Raw genomic sequence first — 20,137 nt, 5'->3', positions numbered from 1 at the left:
TCAAGGGCCTGAAAGGTGAGCTTTGTTGGTCGATGGTGTCCGAAGTGGGCAGAATATACCTGCGCAATTTCAGCAGCACAGACGACGCACGGCCTATTATTTATGCCGCGATAGGGATTATGACGAGTACTTGGCCTGCTTTCCTTTCATGCAACGTGTAGCGGGCTGGGATAAACTGCTGTGCGTCGTCGGTCCTGCTGAAGTTACATATGTGAGCGGAGCCCCTAAGCGGGGTTTTATGCTGGCCTGATGGCTCAGCAGATTTGTGAATTGTCGTCAGATAGTCCGTTCATGTCGGGTCGGAGGGAGACCGGGGCGCTTTGATGTCCGCCGATTACCTGATTTCGTGTGGGTTTGACATAGGTATGGCATTGGTCTGCGTAATGTGAGAAAGGTCATCGATGCCGATTTGGGAATGGTTATTGATTGTTATGGTTGACGCGTGTATGTGTGTTTGCGTGTAAAACGTATAATACTCTTTATGACATCGCTGATGGTATTCGTGGGGATTCTTGTGTATAGGCTACTTTTTTTTGTATCAGGGTGACTTTGAATGTTGCTTCTATTTTTCTGCTTACCTTTTTTTCTTAAAAACAGATGTTTGATATTTGAGGTCCGTACAAAAGAAAAAGGGTTACCTTCTCTTTGATCTTTTATCATAAGAAAATTTGTTTTTCTTTGATATGTATTGCGCCGGCATTATTGACGAAAAGAAGAAAGAAAGAATTAAACTGATTGTCTCTTAAGAAATAGCAACTGATCACATTACTAACTTATTTTGTAGTTAGGTTCATTAGTACCACATACGGCATATTCGATATATGTTTAATTTCTTTTAAATACAATAATTATACCATACCCCCGTCCCTCCCCTTTCCCTCATCACCTTCAAAGGAACACAGTGTTTTTAGACGATATCAAGGGCAAATTAACAAACAGGAAAAAAGGGCACTGTATATGACAAGACCATAATAATGTTCGTTTTCCTAATGAGGCGGAAACCAATCAAAACCAATCAATCAAAAGCAGAAAAGACAGATCGCGAATGACACCAGTTCTTGTCGTCGTGTGGGGTACCTAGCGCTTCTTTCGTTTCATCTCGGCGTGATGCCTCGAGCATGTGCTGATATGAGTCCTGTGAAGATAGAGTTTCATGTGCACAATCAGTATTTGTAAAGCCAGTCTTATGGGCCTGCTGGGACTGCGAGCAACATTCATTTCGCATAAATACATTGATTTTCGAGTCGGTCCAATCCTTTATTGCTGAATCTGGTCGATTAACTTGAAGGATTAGCCCACGTACTGGTATTGTGTATGTTTGTGTGCAGGAGAACGTAAACCCGCCTCTCAGTGTTGTTGCATTAATTACATATTTAACATAAGTAATAATTATGATTGAGTTTTTGTTGTTGTTTTTCTGTTCTCTTTTGTGTGTGTGTGTGTGTGTGTGTGTGTGTGTGTGTGTGTGTGTGTGTGTGTGTGTGTGTGTGTGTGTGTGTGTGTGTGTGTGTGTGTGTGTGTGTGTGTGTGTATGTGTGTGTGTGTGGTTGTTTTCTTCCATACATTCGTAACGAACTATGCTGCCCTCTCCATGAAAATGTACATTTATCTGAACTTACTTATTGCATGTCTCAGCATCGATGTTCTCGTCCCACGCGCTTCATTCATAGTCTCACCTTATTTTTTTCTTTAATGTATTTTGAATAAAATTGTGTTTAAAAAAAAAAAAGAAGGACTGGGTGTCCATGCAAATTGTGGATGTCTTCTGGCCAGTGTTCGGACTGGGTGGTGGTAGTTGTCGTGGTGGTGGAATAGTCTTTCGACGTGTAAATTGCATGTTGGGTGTATTCTTTGCCAATAATTGGCAATTTGTGTGTGTCCTATTTCGGATGAGTAAGAGTTGTATTTTGCAAAATATTATTTTTTCAGTGATTTCATGCCAACTTATTGCTATTCTTTTATCAGTTCATGAGCCCATGTGTCATTATTTATTACGTGATACGTGTTTTTATTGTTGTATAATTATGTATATGTTTAGTTTTAATGCGTTTCCTGTTGAATATTCCCATGATCACGTCTTTAGAAATATGGTGTGATATTTTGACTTGAACAAGCCCACTGCTGCTGTCTTCTTCAAAACGCTCGCATTGGGCTTGTCTCGTCAAATTATCGACGTACGATGATGATAATGAGAGATGAGAGATGATGCATGAGTGCATGTCTTAGTGTTTTCGAAGCCCTCAGTCTTTCGCTGTGAGCTTGGGATCTGTTTCTTGCGCATGTGTGCACACGGGGGTGTTCGGACACCGATGGAGACTACATAAAGTTGACTTTTAAAAATACTGAAATCTCTTGCCAAACATGAGATTCGAACCCACACCAATAATGACAAACTGGTTTTAAAGCTAGCGCGCTACCGACTAAGCTACGTCCCCAAAGGTGGTTGATTCACAGTGAAGACAACAGAACCTGTTCTACAGGAATGTGAGAAATGGAATACATTTTATGAAATATGATCCCCTATGGTCTCCCAGTGAGCAATAACGGGTGTATTTGATTTTGTCCAGTCACGGAAGATAAAGTTTCAGTCGGGTTTATACTGTAATAAAGCAACTGACAAAGAAACCCGCCTGCTGTGTTTTTCTTTGAACCTAGACACTCAGAACGGTTAGATATGTGGTTACTATTTCAAGGGGATACTCGAACTAGCCATGGATATCAATCTTTAATTTATGACTGGTAATTCCATACCCCTCGCAGTGTGAAGATTGTTTTGTCCCCCGATACTTACTGAAAAGCGTGTATTTCCCCAAAGCATTCAAAAGAATATGCCTGTGGATCTTGCACTGAGTGTTGATTGAAGGAATACTGGACTCAAGGTGATTAATGAGCCTATTAATGACAGAATTGTACAATGTATTTGTTCATGCGTTTGTGTAAACTTTGAATACTCTGCAAAGCTTGCGAGACGGAAATGTTTTGTTAGTTAGTTAGTTAGTTAGCTGTTGCTTTTCGGGTCCAGCGGACCATAATAGGCCAAATCAGGACCCCAATGTTTTGTTCGCTTTGGATGTCTTTGAACTGTTTTAAAAAAGAATCTTTGGAATTAGTCTGGATTACATGTGCACAGGTTTGTCACTCCTTGAGACAATGGACTAAAGAGTTTTGGAGAGAAAAACAGAAGTTCTGTTGTGATTTGTAACTGTTCGATCAACTGAACATGTAAAAACATGTTTGGGAGTTTATGAGTTATTTTCTTTAGTGTATGTCCAACTAGCTCTCGAATTTCAAGAGTGTTTTTTTTATGCAAAGACCTCCACTGTGCGTCTGATCAGGGCTAACAGATTACTATTTTGCGATTAGGTTTTCACAACTACGACTCACCACCAACCTCACCCTTCCCCATTCTCCCTCTCCCTCAATTGTTCTCTGTCTCTGTCTCTCTCTCTCTCTCTGTCTCTCTCTCTGTCTCTCTCTCTCTGTCTCTCTCTCTCTCTGTCTCTCTCTCTGTCTCTCTCTCTGTCTCTCTCTCTCTGTCTCTCTCTCTGTCTCTCTCTCTGTCTCTCTCTCTCTCTGTCTGTCTCTCTCTCTCTCTCTCTCTCTCTCTCTCTCTCTCTCTCTCTCTCTCTCTCTCTCTCTCTCCCTTCAAGCTTTTTGGTTTGTTTGCTTTTTTCTTTTTCTCTCTCAACATATAGAGAATACTACATGGCTTGCTGTTTCGTACCAGATTTACACGAGTTGTTTTTTTAAATATTGAACTGCGAGCGAAAGTGAGCTGTTCACTATTTGAAAAAGCAACGAGTGTAAATCTGGTACGAAACAGCAAGCCATGTAGTAAGTATTCTGTTTATTCGACATACTGTACTTACGTGTATTTCACTGAAAATGTCCTGCAGTCGAGGCAGCTAAATTGAAGGCGCTTGTTTTGGAACCTCGATCTCTTCTAAAGCCTCGCGCAATCTATTACGTCAAAGCAAAGAAACGTCACTCTGAAAGTGTGGCGTGACGTGTTAGTTCTAAATAATCCCCGAGGGTAATTAGCGAGCGCAATTTTTTTCTATAATGACGTTTGTCTCGGTGACTTTGGCATCATAAGCAGTAAAACAAAAACAGGTCCCTGCCAGACTTGCTTGACATGACCTCATTTACATGATATACACATGTGTGATTTCAACGATTATTATCTCACGAGTGTCTCTCTCACGTATACATGTAGGATACAAAAAAAAGGTTTCTCATAAATCTCTGAGTTGGCAGTAACAGCGGGTTGAAAAGTTGACATGTACGTATCGAATATCAGTCTGTGCATATGTGCACATGCTTGCCTGCATGTCGTTGTCGTAACTATCAGGTTGGGTTTGTTTTGAGTCAGGTTTATTGACTCCAATGATTATACCCCATTTAAACCACCCTATCTGTTGCTCTCTCTTTAGCTCTGTCTGTCTGTGTGTCTTTCTTTAGCTCTGTCTGTCTGTATATATGTCCCTTTTTTCTGGCCCTAACAATTGCAACGATGTTTTGCTTGAGTCAGTAGCCTTTGTTTTACTGACTGACAATGTTATCAAATGTGACCCTCCACCACGGAATGAGTCGCATGTCACCTTTGCATGAAAACCGTTTTAGAAAAGAGTTATAAGCCTGTGACTAAGGTGACCCTCACACTGTTACCATACACTATCCGGACTTACATCAAGCCTAGCGCAGAACCGCGCGAGGTGACATGCGACTCATTTCGTGGTGGAGGGTCACAAATAAGAATCTAATTTTAATTTAATCTGCACTTTTTATTTCTGTCCATATAGATTTTTTTCAATTTTGATCTCATAATTATTTGTATGTACAGATATAACGAGGAAGTGTGCTTCAAAATAAAATATCCTCTGTCTCCGTGTGTTTCTGCGCGTCAGTGTCTGCATGTGTTTTTGTCTATCACTCCTCACCTGTCAAGTAAGTTTACTTATCTCTATTTCAAATAAATTGCCTGGATTGAAAAGTAATCCCTCGAGAGATACAACCTTCCTCGCACTGACAACCAGGAAGCTACTTCACGTATACCCAGGAAACGCTAATTCTTGCTGAGACTTTCTTTGCGCATGTTTGTTTGGAGATTCCGTCCGTTGCTCCGTAGAGATATCTCCCCTTGATCCGATCAGATAGCTTCCTTAATCTTCTGCCGCTGTCATTTGGTTATTTATTGAGCACTGCATGTTTCTGTTTATTGGCGTACTCTGGCTCTTCTGGATGGCAAAATAATGGATACAGCTATAATATTCGAAAAAATATTAATTAAGGGATCATCATAAAATGTTGAATGTCTTCAGTCCTAATAACTTAGTTTGTTGTTAGTTGGGTGGTTGGTTATAATATGATATTACAAGGACACGTCTCTACATTTGTTCCGATCCCGGACTGAGGGTTGCGACAGTTCATCATAAATCGTTGAATGTAGAGATTCAAGACAGATTATTTGGGGTTTTACAATGTTGTCTTTGTAACACAGACACACAGAGACATAGACATGGATACAGACACAGCCACAGACACACAGACACACAGATAGGCAGGCAGGCAGACACACGCTGACTGACAGACAGACAGACAGACAGACAGATAGACCGAGACACAGACAGACAGTAGAGTTTATGAACAGTAGACAAATCTCATATTCGCTGCATACAATCTACTCAGCTTATCAGCTGGGGGGGAAAACTAGAATCGATCATACCCAATGTAGTATTGATTAAAGGTATCAGGTTACAGGGTAGTGAGCAGAATGATATAAAACTGAGTCCGTGGTTTTGTGTGTGTGTTATGTGTTTAGTCTCATTTGTGTGACAGTGTGTGTGTGTGTGTGTGTGTGTGTGTGTGTGTGTGTGTGTGTGTGTGTGTGTGTGTGTGTGTGTGCGTGCTTGCGTGCGTGTGCGTTAGTCTGTATGTGTGTGTGTGTTCGTAAGTGCGTGCCTGTGTGCATTCGTGCATTTTCGGTACGTGCGTGCGTGTGTGTTCGTGTTTGTGTGTGTGTACATGCGTATTTGTGTGCGGGCGAGCGAGTGAGCGTGCTTGCGTGCAACTTTGTGCGTGTTATTCTAGATGTGTTCTCCCCCAGCGAAATAGTGAAATCTTCAAGTTAGCAGTAGGCTACGCATGTATTCAGCAAACCCTGACCCTACCCCTAACCGCTTACCAGATACTCAGCTGAACAAAATGGTCACCCTTAAACCTCCGATCTAAAGCAATCATTCTTGAACTGAACGGGATATATCTTCTAATCCCTTCATTTAAATTGTAAATATATGTATTCCATTCGAAAGCACGCGCACCTGCTGTTTACTTAATCGATTTTTGGTATGCACTAATGAATCGTAAGCTTCTTAATGCAAATGTACTGTGTTGTTCTAGTCCTGGTAGGCTGGTACCTTTGTGGGTGGTTATTTAGCTAAGACAAAGAAAGACACTTGGCAATTGCTTTAATGCGGTTTTTGTTCTTTAATTCCGCCAACGACATGCCTTCTATTAGCTGATTTCTGCACTAGCTTGTAACTGCGGCAAACGATTGCGAGTGTGTGTATGTGTTGACATTACTTTCTTTAGTTTTCAAATGTTATTGACAGAGCGAGCCCATTATATAGAAGGGATATTAACATTTTCTTATTCTTACACTTTGTCGGCAGATGTCTGTGCTGGACGAAGCTACAAGGTACACCGACTGTGATGATTTTTAAAGGAGAAAGAATCGTCCTGAATGAAGCGAGCCAGGCCTTCTGGCTATAAGACTATTCAAGATCAAAAGCAAAAACAAGAACGAGAATTTTTTCCGCCATGTAGTATGACAACCAATAGTATTTGTCCTGGTGTAAGTAGCATTCTTATACGCAGACTTAGAGAATAGAATACATCTGTTAACCGTGAAGTTCTTCATACAGAACCCCCCTCCCCCCCCCCCCCCCCCCCCCAATACCCACTCAGCATGACATTAAGTAGCCGAACTACAACTTGAACGAGAAACACGGTCAGTTTCTGCGTCGCACGTTATGTTTACAAACTATTTGTGTATACAGTACTTCCAGTCAAAATCTCGTTCTCACTGATCCGGTTTCACTGAGGAGTGGTGTGTGTCTCTGCGTGAAATCAGTACACACTAATTAAACCACGGAGTGAGAGTACCTTGCCTCTATCTGTCTAACTGTCTAACTGTCTAACTAGTGAGGAAGTGTCTGTGGTAAACGGGTCGCAGTTGTTCATTTTCGCTGCAAACAAATGACAGACGACAGTTATTAACTTCTCGGACGAAAAGCTCACATCATTTACTGTCACCATGTGAAATTTGGTGACGCTCCGTTGTTTAGTTCCGACGGAGCGAAGTTTCGCGCTTCGCTCCAAATTTCAGTTTGTAGTTTAATTGTAGACCTCGAGTATGCATAACTTTTGTCACACCTCTGTATTCACGACTTTTTTGATTGACCTCTCGGAGCTCATGGGAGCTGCCACTTTGTTTTTTGTTCCATCATGATTTCCGGTTTAACTATAGTACAACATAGTTTCAAATATCTTCCGGTTTACACTGACTCCCCTTCGTTCTCATTTTGGTAGCCACTGGCTATTATCGTATCGTATGTGTCGTTCTCTCATATTTTAACTGTGCCAGAGTGCAATCCCCTTCACGGTTGTCAATCCACATTGTCACGTTTTAATAGATCACAGAAGGTGATTATGAACGGTTAGTTACTGCTAACTAACCACACCACGATCCACTCTCGCAGTCATACAAATAGATAGAATCAACAAAAGTATAAGTTTCAGACGCCTGTTTATATACTATCTCGCCACCTCCCTCGAGACTTCACTCCAAAAGATGTTTTTACGTTCAAAACGTAAAAAAGGGGTCACTGACAAAACAAAATGCCAGTTAAAGTTTAGAAAATGATAATAACACGCTGATCCCGTGTATAGACAGGAAAGTTAACTGTTCTGCCAAAAGCGCTGGTTAAAGGCAGAGTAAGCCTCCCGTAAACCATCACAGATACGGTCAGGCTTTTACACACAGTACAAACACCCTTTCATTTAAACACTCACCAATTGAGAACATCCTAGGTGCCCTCCGTAAAGAGCGAACAATTTTCAAAGAATTTATTTTTGCGTGGTTTATCTTACCCCTGAGCCATCGTGAACCCGTGTGATCCAGTTTTCCCTTTTCACAATGCAGTCGTCATAGTTAGTCATTTGAATGCGACTCGACGTGAGCTTATCTACAATAGCACGTTTTTTTATGCACGAAACAACGGCTGTGGTTCACAAGAACTCCAGCGATGGCTTTTGACTGTTGAGAGGAACGGCGATTTGCACTGATAAACCGGCCGTCGTCTGCTACGACCCTTGCGTGACGGCCCTGCTTCCGGGCTTTTCTTTTTTTAAACTTTCACAACTTCGAATTGTTCTGATCTTGTCTTGATGAAAAACGAATTCTTTTATGATTAAAGAATGTTTGTGTAACAAGCTGTCAATTTATTATTTAGATTTTAAAAGTTAGGTCTAGCGCAAAAACGAGGCGCCGTTGTTGTTAACGGAACAAGTCTACGAAAATAAATTCTTGGAAAATGTCTCACGCTCGACAGAAAGCAGCCAGGATGTTCCCGTTCGGTGAGCGTTCAAATGGAAGTATGCTTGTACTGTATTTAGACGCTCGGGGAGCTCTGTGATGGTTTACGGGAGGCTTACTGTGCCTTTAATGCAGGTGTCACACACCCCACGTTGTCACCACTCAAATGAAATCACAAATACATGAGGTGACTTGGTGGTTAAAGGAGCAATGACATGGTGCACTTAGCTTTTAGTTACGGAGTGGGCGACCCGTAAATAGCCCTTCCCCACTACTGCTTCGTCGATTGTAGTGCCAGTCGGCGTGGAACGAAGCAGGGAACCGTGGGGAAATCAGGCGCCTCACTCAGCTGCTGAAGACAACGGGTGGTCGTGTGACGTCACTGCCTGCCGGAAGACCCCTGCAGACGGTGACGGCCTCACCGGTTATCCCAGCAGCAGCAACAGCATACAGCACCGCGACACCAGGTTACAGCATACAGCTCCGCGACACCAGGTTATGTAGGTAGTAGATACCAGATAAAGATGTTCCGGTTACCGCTGAGTAGGCTGCAACAAAAAGCATCGGTGCACTAAACATTCCACGCAACCCTTCACCCTCCACCTTCAAACATGTCACCTTTACATATTTCATAGAGCACGTGGCCTGCACAAACGAACTTTTAAAACAACAAATCAGCTATTTTCCTTCCTTCTCTCCATATCTGCAAAAACCATATACAGATTATACTTTTAGCGTCACAACGAGCATATTATGCGCTAACCTGGAAAGAACAACAGAGAGTATTTCATTCCACAAACATAGACTCGTCAACACCGTTAAATAACGATTTATTACCTCAACAGCCTAATGTAAGTAGCTCTCCTTTAAGCGAATCCGCTTCCTTTGTATGGCTTTCGTCCGTCGACGAATTTCCTGCCACACTCCCTCTTGTGCTGAATTTACTTCATGCGTGGGAGAAAAAGATTTACACGCGAAAGGAATGTGCCTTTAAGAGTATGACTTTCCCCCTTTCAGTTCAGTGTCTTTAAGAATATAGTACGACTTCCCCCCTTTCAGTTCAGTGTCTTTAAGAATATAGTACGACTTCCCCCCTTTCAGTTCAGTGTCTTTAAGAGTATAGAACGACTTCCACCCTTTCAGTTCAGTGTCTTTAAGAGTATAGTACGACTTCCCCCCTTTCAGTTCAGTGTCTTTAAGAGTATAGAACGACTTCCACCCTCTCAGTTCAGTGTCTTTAAGAGTATAGAACGACTTCCACCCTCTCAGTTCAGTGTCTTTAAGAGTATAGAACGACTTCCCCCCTTTCAGTTCAATGTCTTCAAGAGTATAGAACGACTTCCACCCTCTCAGTTCAGTGTCTTTAAGAGTATAGTACGACGTCCCCCCTTTCAGTTCAATGTCTTTAAGAGTATAGAACGACTTCCACCCTCTCAGTTCAGTGTCTTTAAGAGTATAGAACGACTTCCCCCCCTTTCAGTTCAAGTCGTTGCCTACTCCCTGCCATCACTTGACGCTCCAATCGGCCCTTGAAGAGGAACTTGATGATCTCCTCGATAACGATCTTGTGCCTCTCTTGTTGTGACCGTCAATACGTACAGTCCTCTCATTCCTGGTCTTCCCTTTCTGATAGAGCCAGGGCTGATTTATAGCATTGTGGGATTGTCTGAATGGCTTGCGGAGGATCGGAGTGTCTTTCTCGTTCGCTTGTTTGCCGATTGGCATGTAGTTGTGCGGGTTATGGCATGCTCTTCAGCGAAAACAGACTAGCACAACAATATTTATTTATTTCCACCTTATTCTCTCTCTTGTTTTTCTTTACACAAAGCCGGGCTTTCCCGTCCCTTATGCCCCAAATGGCTTTGCCGTGAGGGCGTAAAACTTAAATTTATCTCTATTTTATTCGTAGAAGCATTCTGAAATGCAGTTATTATGTATTGTCGCAATGGACGAAGAGTTATTTGTTATCCTAATAGAATTTTTTTACCATCGCTGTCACGGCTGCTATTTTTGTTGTAATATTTATGTTGTTGTTCACAAATGTTACAATTTTTTTATTTTCATTTTTCCGCTCAAAGAAATACTTGACTAAATGGCCTCGCTTGACAATATGGTATGATACCTTTTGGGCAATAAAGTAAATTCGCAAAGCATAGTGAGTAATTGAATACTTCTTAACTGATTTCTTGTTGTTAAACATTAATCATTTTGTTTGTTTATATGAGTTTACGCATTTTTTTATTTAAAATCGTCAAATATTCGTTTAAAACAAACAAAAATGAAATTATTTATGAGCGAAAACGTTGGGTTTTTTGCGAATTCGAAGACAGTTATTCAGCAGTGGATAGGTCTTGACAGCTAACGACTACTGTACTAACTCTAAATGTAGATCAGTCTGCTAGTTCCTGGTCTTTGTTCAACCTATTCCTTTCAGGGAGAGAAACGCTCGAGGTATCGTATTACCCGCTTCTGGTTTGAACGTGCTTCACTCACTTTTGCTCGTTTCACATACAAAAAAAATCCTACATTTATAACGAAGAAGCAAAATGCTTATGGACACGTTCTAAAAAATAATAATCAATACACATTTACAATTACAACATGGCGAACACGTGATTACCGGCTTTTCCCTGTGCCACGTCTGCTAATGCATGTCGTTTTTACCTCCCCTGTTTAAAACACGACTCAGTGCTGCGCCTTGATTTTATAATTTTTTGTCGTCGGGTTAAAGGGCATTCAACGTCTGTCAAGGAAATGCCTTTAGGGGAGCATAAAACACACTTCACTCTTTGGGTTCGTTTTGTGTTACAGGGAATTACGGCAGTATATATAATAGAGCCACGCTAGGGTGGTGCACATTTTGCATTGGTTGAAGCAATCGTGGCGAAGGCTTCACTTGTTGGTACCGGTTGAAATTGACAGGATTATTGTGTTTAGTGGAATACACTCAGTCCGAATTAATTGGAGGAGAGGTAAGTTCTTTTCAGTCTTCTAGTGGTGCTTTATTTTAGAGTGTTTTACTGCTTTGCCTTTATTTGTTATCTATGTGTGTGTGTGTGTGTGTGTGTGTGTGTGTGTGTGTGTCTGTGTGTACGTATGTGCGTGCTTGTGTGTGTGCGTGTGTGCGAGTGTGTGCTTGTTTGTGTATGTGTGTGCGAGTGTGTGTGTGTGTGTGTGTTTGTGTGTGTGTGTGGGGGGGGGGGTGTTTGTGGCTGGCTGGCTGGCTGGCTGTGTCTACCTGCCCGGGAGTCCGTTAGCTAATTGGCCAAAAAAGCACGCTCGTAGTATGAAATCTACCATTTAATAATAATAATAATAAATGAGCTAGCGCAACATCATAACTTTACAATAATTATGCTCTTTGCGCTTGACACATAATTAAAACACAGTTATACAAGCATTTGTCATCTACAGTCATAGTCAACAACGCTTAATTTACCCAAAAAAAATTTCTCCTGAACGTCTTCAGTGCAAGTACACGGGTTGTAATAAGTATTTTATTCACGGCCGTTAGTTAGTTAGGTAGTTAGTTAGTTAGCTAGTCAGTCAGTCAGTCAGTCAGTTAGTTAGTTAGTTAGTCGGTTGGTTGGTTGGTTAGTTATTGAGTTAGTTAGGTAGGTAGATAGGATAAGTTAGTTAATAAGTTGGTTAGTTAGTTAGTTAGTTAGTTAGTTAGTTAGTTACAAGGTAACGCAGATGTAAGTAGTTAGGTAGATAGTCGGGAAGAGTGTTAAGAAGAGAGAGAGAGAGAGAGAGAGAGAGAGAGAGAGAGAGACGTAAGACGTAAGACATTTTATTGATTTAAACACACAAGGTTCATTTCAACGGGGTGTGGGGGGGGGGGGTCAGTAATACATCCCGTGTGTTTGTATTTATGGACAATCACCCGGTTTTATCTCTTTCTCTCTAACATATACTCACACGAACGCACTGGGCGGGGACGTAGCTCAGTTGGTAGCGCGCTGGCTTTGTAGCCAGTTGGTCGCTATCAGCGTGGGTTCGATCCCCACGTTCGGCGAGAGATTTATTTCTCGGAGTCAACTTTGTGCAGACTCTCTTCGGTGTCCGAACACCCCCGTGTGCACACATGCGCACGAAAAAGATCCCACGTTCACAGCGAAAGTCTCAGGGCTTGGAAAACACGAAGACACGCATGCATCATCTCTCGTCTCTGATTATCATGATCGTATTTCGATACTTTGACGAGACAAACCCAATGCTGGTGTGTCGAAGAAGACAGCCACAGCGGGCTTGTTCGAATCAAAGTATCACACCATATCTTCAGCGTATTGCCAATACCTGTCCCAATATAGACCTGTTGGTCTAAGAGGACGTTAAACCATAATAGTCAGTCACGAACGCACTTATTTGCACCAATCCATTTTGTTCTAGAAAAGAGGAACTATATCGTGAGAAATCATTGGCATTAACCAGTAATGTTACTGGCTAGACTGTGGAGAAGAAGAGAGAGAGAGAGAGAGAGAGAGAGAGAGAGAGAGAGAGAGAGAGATACTGAGAGAGAGAGACAGAGAGAGAGAGAGACAGAGAGAGAGAGAGAGAGAGAGAGAGAGAAAGAGAGAAGCGTCTATATCTGTCTTGTCTGCCTGTCTGTTTGCCTGTCTGTCATTCTCTCTGCCTGTCTGTCATTCCGTCATTGAACTGGTTCTTTTGATTCAACAAAACAGGAAGACCTCAGAGCGACCTTATCGCCTCACTGGGTCAAGCACAGAGACTGACCCAGTGCCACAGTTGAGTAAGACCAGTCGTGACGTCAACCGTGACGCAATTCAAGGACCGAGGCTTGGATTGAAAAATTCAGGTCACTCGGTCACTAGTCCTCCACACAATAGAACCACTTCCCGAAAAATTGGACAATACGTCAGGGGACTGTTTTCCTTGTCTTTTCTCCTGTGTACGGTTCAAAGCCCAGCTTACGGCCGACATAAGCTGGTCTGGGGTGACAGAAGCGTTGTGCTGAGCAAGAAGAGAAGATTGAGGGCAAGGCTTTTGATTGGATCATTGATGCCATAAAGTCTGCAGGCCGATTTCTCTGCTGACGTCACTGTCTCGAAGGTTGTTAGATGTGACAATTTGGTGCCTGGTGCTGAGTGAACGGGGGAGGGAGGGGGGGGTGGATCGGAGGAGAAGTGTGTTTATGTGGAGGCGGGAGGGGGGGGGCATGTGGGGGTAGCGATGTGTGTTGGTTTATATAAATGCTTTTGAAGGTGCTTATACGATCCATGACGTCATTTCTTTTAATTTTTGCTCTCTGAGTTTTGGAGCCTGTTGGAATGAAAGTCCATTATTATCATCAACATTTGATTCTGTGCCTCGTTCAAAGCGGTGCTTTTGTCGTTTTAGTGGCGTGTTCCTCAGCGTACATAAAAATTGTAAAAAAAAAAAAATTTGACGCGCTTACCGTCTAATAAAAAGTGAAAAGTCGTTTGACAAGACCGACAAGTTCAAAACTTGCGAATAGTAAGCAAATGATTGCCGTCTCCTGTCCACTTGATCTAGATCAGCTAAGCAATTTACGCCTTCGCAATATCGTCGTTTTCGTCATTTAGTCGATTGATTTGTATTTTCAAATTTGATGTTTGGTCTCCGTATTTGTCATTATGTGTTATATCTAAGCCCTTCCCGCATATCTCGTAACTCACCCATCTAGCCCCCCCCCCCCCCCCCCCCCCTAACGTCGTGTTTCTCCATTTGTACATACGACCACAGCTGTCCTAACAATCCGTAATGGAAAGCCTCCTTCAGAACCCGACCCCAGGGTTAAAAGACGTTGAGGCCAAGACTGCATCCAGGTCCGCGTGAGGTCAAGTGGTTCCTACACAAGACCTCGCCCCGAGTTCCCTCATGGGGCTGCATTTAGGAGCCGTTGTAAGACGTCTTCACACAATGCTTTAACTGAAAGAGGCACTCTCCTTTCATGTTGGCAATGTGTGTATGTGTGTGTGTGTGTGTGCGAGCGTGCGTGCGTGTGTGTGTGTGTGTGTGCGTGAGTGCGTGAGTGCGTGCGTGCGTGCGTGCGTGCGTGCGTGTGTGTGTTGGCTGCAAATTCACTGCCTACACTGATTATAGATAATAATTGTTTAACAGTTATCGACATTAGAGGCGTGGTTGCGCAGAGTGGAATCGTAGAACGCTGCACCTATTTAACTTACGTTTACCGCTTGAATCTTTTCTCAGTTCCACGGATTTTAACGGAATGTTTTTCAGCAAAAATAAGTATAGTTGTTATCTGCCCCATAAAAATCTTAGGACGGATCGTTTCAAACAAATGCACAAGCAATCGCAGGTCCGATATGATAAAATATAAGCCTATCCTGCACGAAAGGCATTGCCGCTTCAAAAAGAAAGTCTGGAAATGTGAGGGAGTTGACACAAAGACCCTCACTACGGGCACAGTGGAACCTGCCCTGGCGACCACCTCTCGATAACGACCCCCTTCTCATTACGACCACCTCAAAAGGATCCCCGACGAGGTTGTTTTTTCTTCCATATACTTCACGTTTCCCTAGCGACCACCTGTCTAAAAAGATCGCTTTCGGTCGGTCCCCTAGATGGTCGTTATTGACAGGTTGGACTGTACTGACCCACAGTAGGTGTGACCATTAAATTGACCAGGCTCATTAGCACGTTGTTACTAGCATGTTAGCACTGCCCACTTAAGGAGCTGCCATGCAGCTAAGCCCGCGAAACGTTAAAAAGCCAGCATGTACAGTTTCTTTACGAAACGTTAGAAAGGCAGCATATACAGTTACTTTACGTTCTGGGGGTTTTGCGAGATCATTAAAGAGGTGGCTAAATCTGCAAGTGGTAAGTGTGGAACAAAATGGGACATGTTAAATGCCCCATTCTTCTTGTGTAAACAATTCGGCTCACCGTGTTGGGTCTGGCCAGGCTTGTACATGGAATAAGATCATCCCTCCACTTGGTCACACACACAGAATCAACAGTCTTAGTGTTCATAGTGTACATTGACATTTTTTTGAATTTTTTTAAAAGACATTAATCCGTTCAAAAATGTCAACTCACGTCTGCAAGAAATTAGGGTATTGATTTTTGGTATGTGACCAAATAGAGGGATGGTCTATCGCATGTCAAAGCCTAGGAGGATCTAAGATGATGAGCCGAGCTGTTTTCACGAGAAGGACTCTGCCTTTAAGCTGTGAAAGTGTTGGAAAGCAAGCTCACAGCGGCCATTTGTAACAAGGTGGAACCTTTCTTGGGGCTTGCAGAGGACATTAAGGAGGTGGGACCATCTGCAGGTGCTCAGCATTATGTGGTGTATATTAAAGGCACACTCCTTCCCGTGTGAAGAGACCGGATTACCGTCTCAGGTCTGGCCACACTTGTACATGGTACCATCCCATATACCAAGTACGAACAGCCACACTTGTATAAATGTGTCTCCAGGAATATGTTTTGTTTTAATCTTGTGTCGATACTATTTAGTTCTGCCTCGTTATTAGCCATTGAGTATAACTGTTTTATCATCATTGCTTTGTTGTTGTTCTTTAGCCATTTACGTTGAATGACTTGTTATACATTGACATTGATAGTTTTATTCTTCTTCTTCTTCGTCGTTCGCTAGTTAGTTTTTATCATAATAACCTTTTCTAATTCCTATTAACTCGATGTTCTTTAACTATATTTATACACAAATGCATATATTGTAAAGCAGTATGCATTGTTAGAGGATTTTTTAGTAGCAGTGTTTAAATGTCGAAGCTGCTTTTCCAATTTTTACCCAAGAGACCGACTGTATATTGTGTTATTGTATTTGTCAGACTTGATTGTACCAAGTCCCTACACATGTTGTAATGCGCTTAGAGCCAAATATTTTTGTTTTTTGTAAGGGATAGGCGCAATATAAATACACTTTATTATTATTATTATTATTACATGGTACCATCCCATATACCAAGTACGAACAGCCACACTTGTACATGGTACCATCCCATATACCAAGTACGAACAGCAAAGACTTGTACATGGTACCATCCCATATACCAAGTACGAACAGTCAGACTTGTACATGATACCATCCCATATACCAAGTACGAACAGCCAGACTTGTACATGGTACCATCCCATATACCAAGTACGAACAGCAAAGACTTTTGCATGGTACCATCCCATATACCAAGTACGAACAGCAAAGACTTTTACATGGTACCATCCCATATACCAAGTACGAACAGCCAGACTTGTACATGGTACCATCCCATATACCAAGTACGAACAGCCAGACTTGTACATGATACCATCCCATATACCAAGTACGAACAGCAAAGACTTTTACATGGTACCATCCCATATACCAAGTACGAACAGCCAGACTTGTACATGGTACCATCCCATATACCAAGTACGAACAGCAAAGACTTTTACATGGTACCATCCCATATACCAAGTACGAACAGTCAGACTTGTACATGGTACCATCCCATATACCAAGTACGAACAGCCAGACTTGTACATGGTACCATCCCATATACCAAGTACGAACAGACAGACTTGTGCAGGGCACCATCCCATATACCAAGTACGAACAGCCAGACTTGTACATGGTACCATCCCATATACCAAGTACAAACAGCCAGACTTGTACATGGCACCATCCCATATACCAAGTACGAACAGCCAGACTTGTACATGGTACCATCCCATATACCAAGTACGAACAGCCAGACTTGTACATGGTACCATCCCATATACCAAGTACGAACAGCCAGACTTGTACATGATACCATCCCATATACCAAGTACGAACAGCCTGGGTGCTCTCTGTACACAGAGGGATATGTTGTGTGAAATGAATACATCCAATGATCCACACACAAAATTCCACTCAGCACAGCAAGCAGTCAGTGTGGTGATTGTTGGTATGTGACCAAGTGGAGGGATGGTCTTATCCCGTGTTGTTGATTGTTGGTATGTGACCAAGTGAAGGGATGGTCTTATCCCATGTTGTTGATTGTTGGTATGTGACCAAGTGAAGGGATGGTCTTATCCCATGTACAAATCTTTCCAGGTTGAGACAGTGAGGTGAACTGTTTTCACGAGAATTCAATTCAATTCAATAAAACGTTATTATCTGAATGCAACAAACAGACATTTGTCTTTTGGCTCGTGTAGCCTACCTGGAAGGAGTGGGCTTTTGCGGAACGTTCCGTCTCGTGTAACGAGTACGAGGTGTGAACAAAGAGTTGACACAGTCATTTACCACGGTGTTGCAACCCGGTCATCACACCCTTTTTTTGTTGTTGCTTTTTTTTTCTTCTTAAAATAAGGACACTATATTGAACAGCACACTGGTAGACGCGGTATGTGTGTTTGTTTCACGAGTGTAGAGTGTCAAATATGTACAACAACATTATTTAGGTGCACGCAACACGCTTAGCTTGAAATTACACTCCAGAAGCTATGTTCTGCGAGGACTACAAAACTACTACGCGGTGCAATGTATGACTGGCCTATTTCTACTTATTATTGATATGTTCGGTTGCTCTTTGGCCGCTTTCTGTTGGAACTGGGATAAGGAGACAATAGGAGGTGATTTGTGTGTTTGTGTTTGTGTGTGTGTGTGTGTGTGTGTGTGTGTGTGTGTGTGTGTGTGTGGGGGGGTGCGTGTGAGTGTGTGTGTGGGTGTGTGTGTGTGTGTGTGTGTGTGTGTGTGTGTGTGTGTATGTGTGTGTGTTTGTGTGTGTTTGTGTGTGTGTGTGCGCGCGCGCGTGTGCGTGTGTGTGTGTGTGTGTGTGTGCGCGCGTGCGTCTGTGTGTGTGAGGAGGAGGGAAGAGATTCTAAACAAACAATTATCTTCCAGCATGTATATAAAAAAAAACAAGTCGCAAAAGGCGAAATTACTACATTTAGTCAAGCTGTGAAACTCACAGAATGAAACTGAACGCACTGCATTTTTTCACAATGACCGTAGTCCGCCGCTCGTGCAAAAGGCAGTGAAATTAACTAGCCTGTTTAGCGCGGTAGTGGTTGCAGTGTGCTGCACAGCACGCTTTTCTGTACCTCTCTTCGTTTTAACTTTCTGAGCGTGTTTTTAATCCAAACATATCATATCTATATGATTTTTGAATCAGGAACCGACAAGGAATAAGATGAAATTGTTTTTAAATCGATTTCGGAAATTTATTTTTAATCATAATTTTTTTTTTCTTCAGAGCTTGTATTTAATCCAAATATAACATATTTATACGTTTTTGGAATCAGAACATGATGAAGAATACGACAAACGTAATTTTGGATCATTTTATAACAAAATAATTTTAATTACAATTTTCAGATTTTTAATGACCAAAGTCATTAATTATTTTTTTAGCCTCTGAGCTGAAATGCAATACCAAAGTCTGGCCTTCGTCGAAGATTGCTTGGCCAAAATTCCAATCAATTTTATTGGAAAATTAGGGTATGACAGTGCCGCCTTAACTTTTACAAAAAGCCGGATATGACGTCATAAAAGACATTATTTTATCAAAAAAATGAACAAAACGTTTGGGGATATCATACCCAGGAACTCTCATGTAAAATTTCATAAAGATCGGTCCAGTAGTTTACTCTGAATTGCTCTACACACACACACGCACAGACAGACAGACAGACAGACACACACACACACACACACACACACACACACACACATACACACACACACACACACACACACATAGACCACGACCCTCGTCTCGATTCCCCCTCTATGTTAAAACATTTAGTCAAAACTTGACTAAATGTAAAAAAGCGTGACCTAAAGTAGACCCCAATTTCTTGACGGCTAATGAGGTAAACCCATCCTGACCTCAGGTCAAAATAAGTTCGGCTCATTCTCTCCCTGACAGGATGCCTTGAGTTTCCTTGTCTGGCAAGGAAATCGATTTTTTTTAACATGTTTAGAGCTTTTTGTAATGTATTATTGATATAAGCAGATTCGCGATCGTCGATAATGATTTTTCATGGTGTTTTGTAATTTTTAAATTACAAATGAATTGATATGTAAGACAGTTTCAAGCGAGGTCTTTTTCGCGGCTGTATTTACTGTGCAAACAAAAATATGGCAAAAGTGTCACGTGATAACCAACCGTTTGGTTTCGGCGCTCACTGGAGCAGACGATTTTTTCTGTAACCAGTTGACAGTGATGAAACCATATATTACGGTCTCCTTCTGGCAGCAGTCCCAAAATTTCGACTTGTTTTGACCTTAGAACGATGTCTTTATCATAACTGTGAAGAACAGAACGGAGATCACTGTCGAAGTCGGCCAATCTGCAATCATTTTCGTCTCGCGAACACTGATCTCAAATTTAGATCAGTGCTCGCGAAAAACATATGGGAAATAACTCTGTATTTTTGTTTTGATAGATTCGCGTAGGACTGTAGCGTTCGGTCAGAGAGATAACTGGCGATAGCCGTTGAGCGATGACTGATCAGAATGGAGGTAAACCTAGCTGGCTCTTCAGGCAGCCTGGGCGGGGCGGGACTTCTATTGTCCAAACACAAAGACTTTCTTACAGGCCC

The 20,137-nt window shown here is 42.1% G+C and overlaps 1 protein-coding gene and 2 long non-coding RNA genes across 4 annotated transcripts in view; 2 read left to right on the top strand and 1 right to left on the bottom strand.

Annotated features, from left to right (window-relative positions):
- Positions 1–20,137, top strand: part of LOC138946507 (uncharacterized) — a 458,926-nt gene that overhangs the window by 359,955 nt on the left and 78,834 nt on the right. The window lies entirely within an intron of this gene.
- LOC138946311 (uncharacterized) overlaps positions 1–20,137 on the top strand; it is a 60,583-nt gene that overhangs the window by 14,509 nt on the left and 25,937 nt on the right. Inside the window, exon 1 of one of the 2 annotated variants that reach the window (XM_070317864.1) lies at positions 11,394–11,568. The exons of the other annotated variant lie outside the window; for it this stretch is intronic. The gene's annotated coding sequence lies outside the window, so the exon portion shown is untranslated. Of the gene's footprint in view, positions 1–11,393; positions 11,569–20,137 lie in introns of those variants that run through there. 2 annotated transcript variants of the gene reach the window in all.
- LOC138958665 (uncharacterized) lies at positions 7,791–10,242 on the bottom strand. The gene is made up of 2 exons (XR_011453468.1): positions 9,434–10,242; positions 7,791–9,144 (listed from the first exon to the last, which is right to left on the bottom strand). It is a non-coding gene; the product is annotated as an uncharacterized lncRNA (long non-coding RNA).

The sequence above is a fragment of the Littorina saxatilis genome, linkage group LG1 (genome assembly GCF_037325665.1).
Source record: "Littorina saxatilis isolate snail1 linkage group LG1, US_GU_Lsax_2.0, whole genome shotgun sequence".
NCBI classification, from domain to species: Eukaryota; Metazoa; Mollusca; class Gastropoda; order Littorinimorpha; family Littorinidae; genus Littorina; species Littorina saxatilis.
This window is presented reverse-complemented; position numbering and strand designations above follow the sequence as displayed.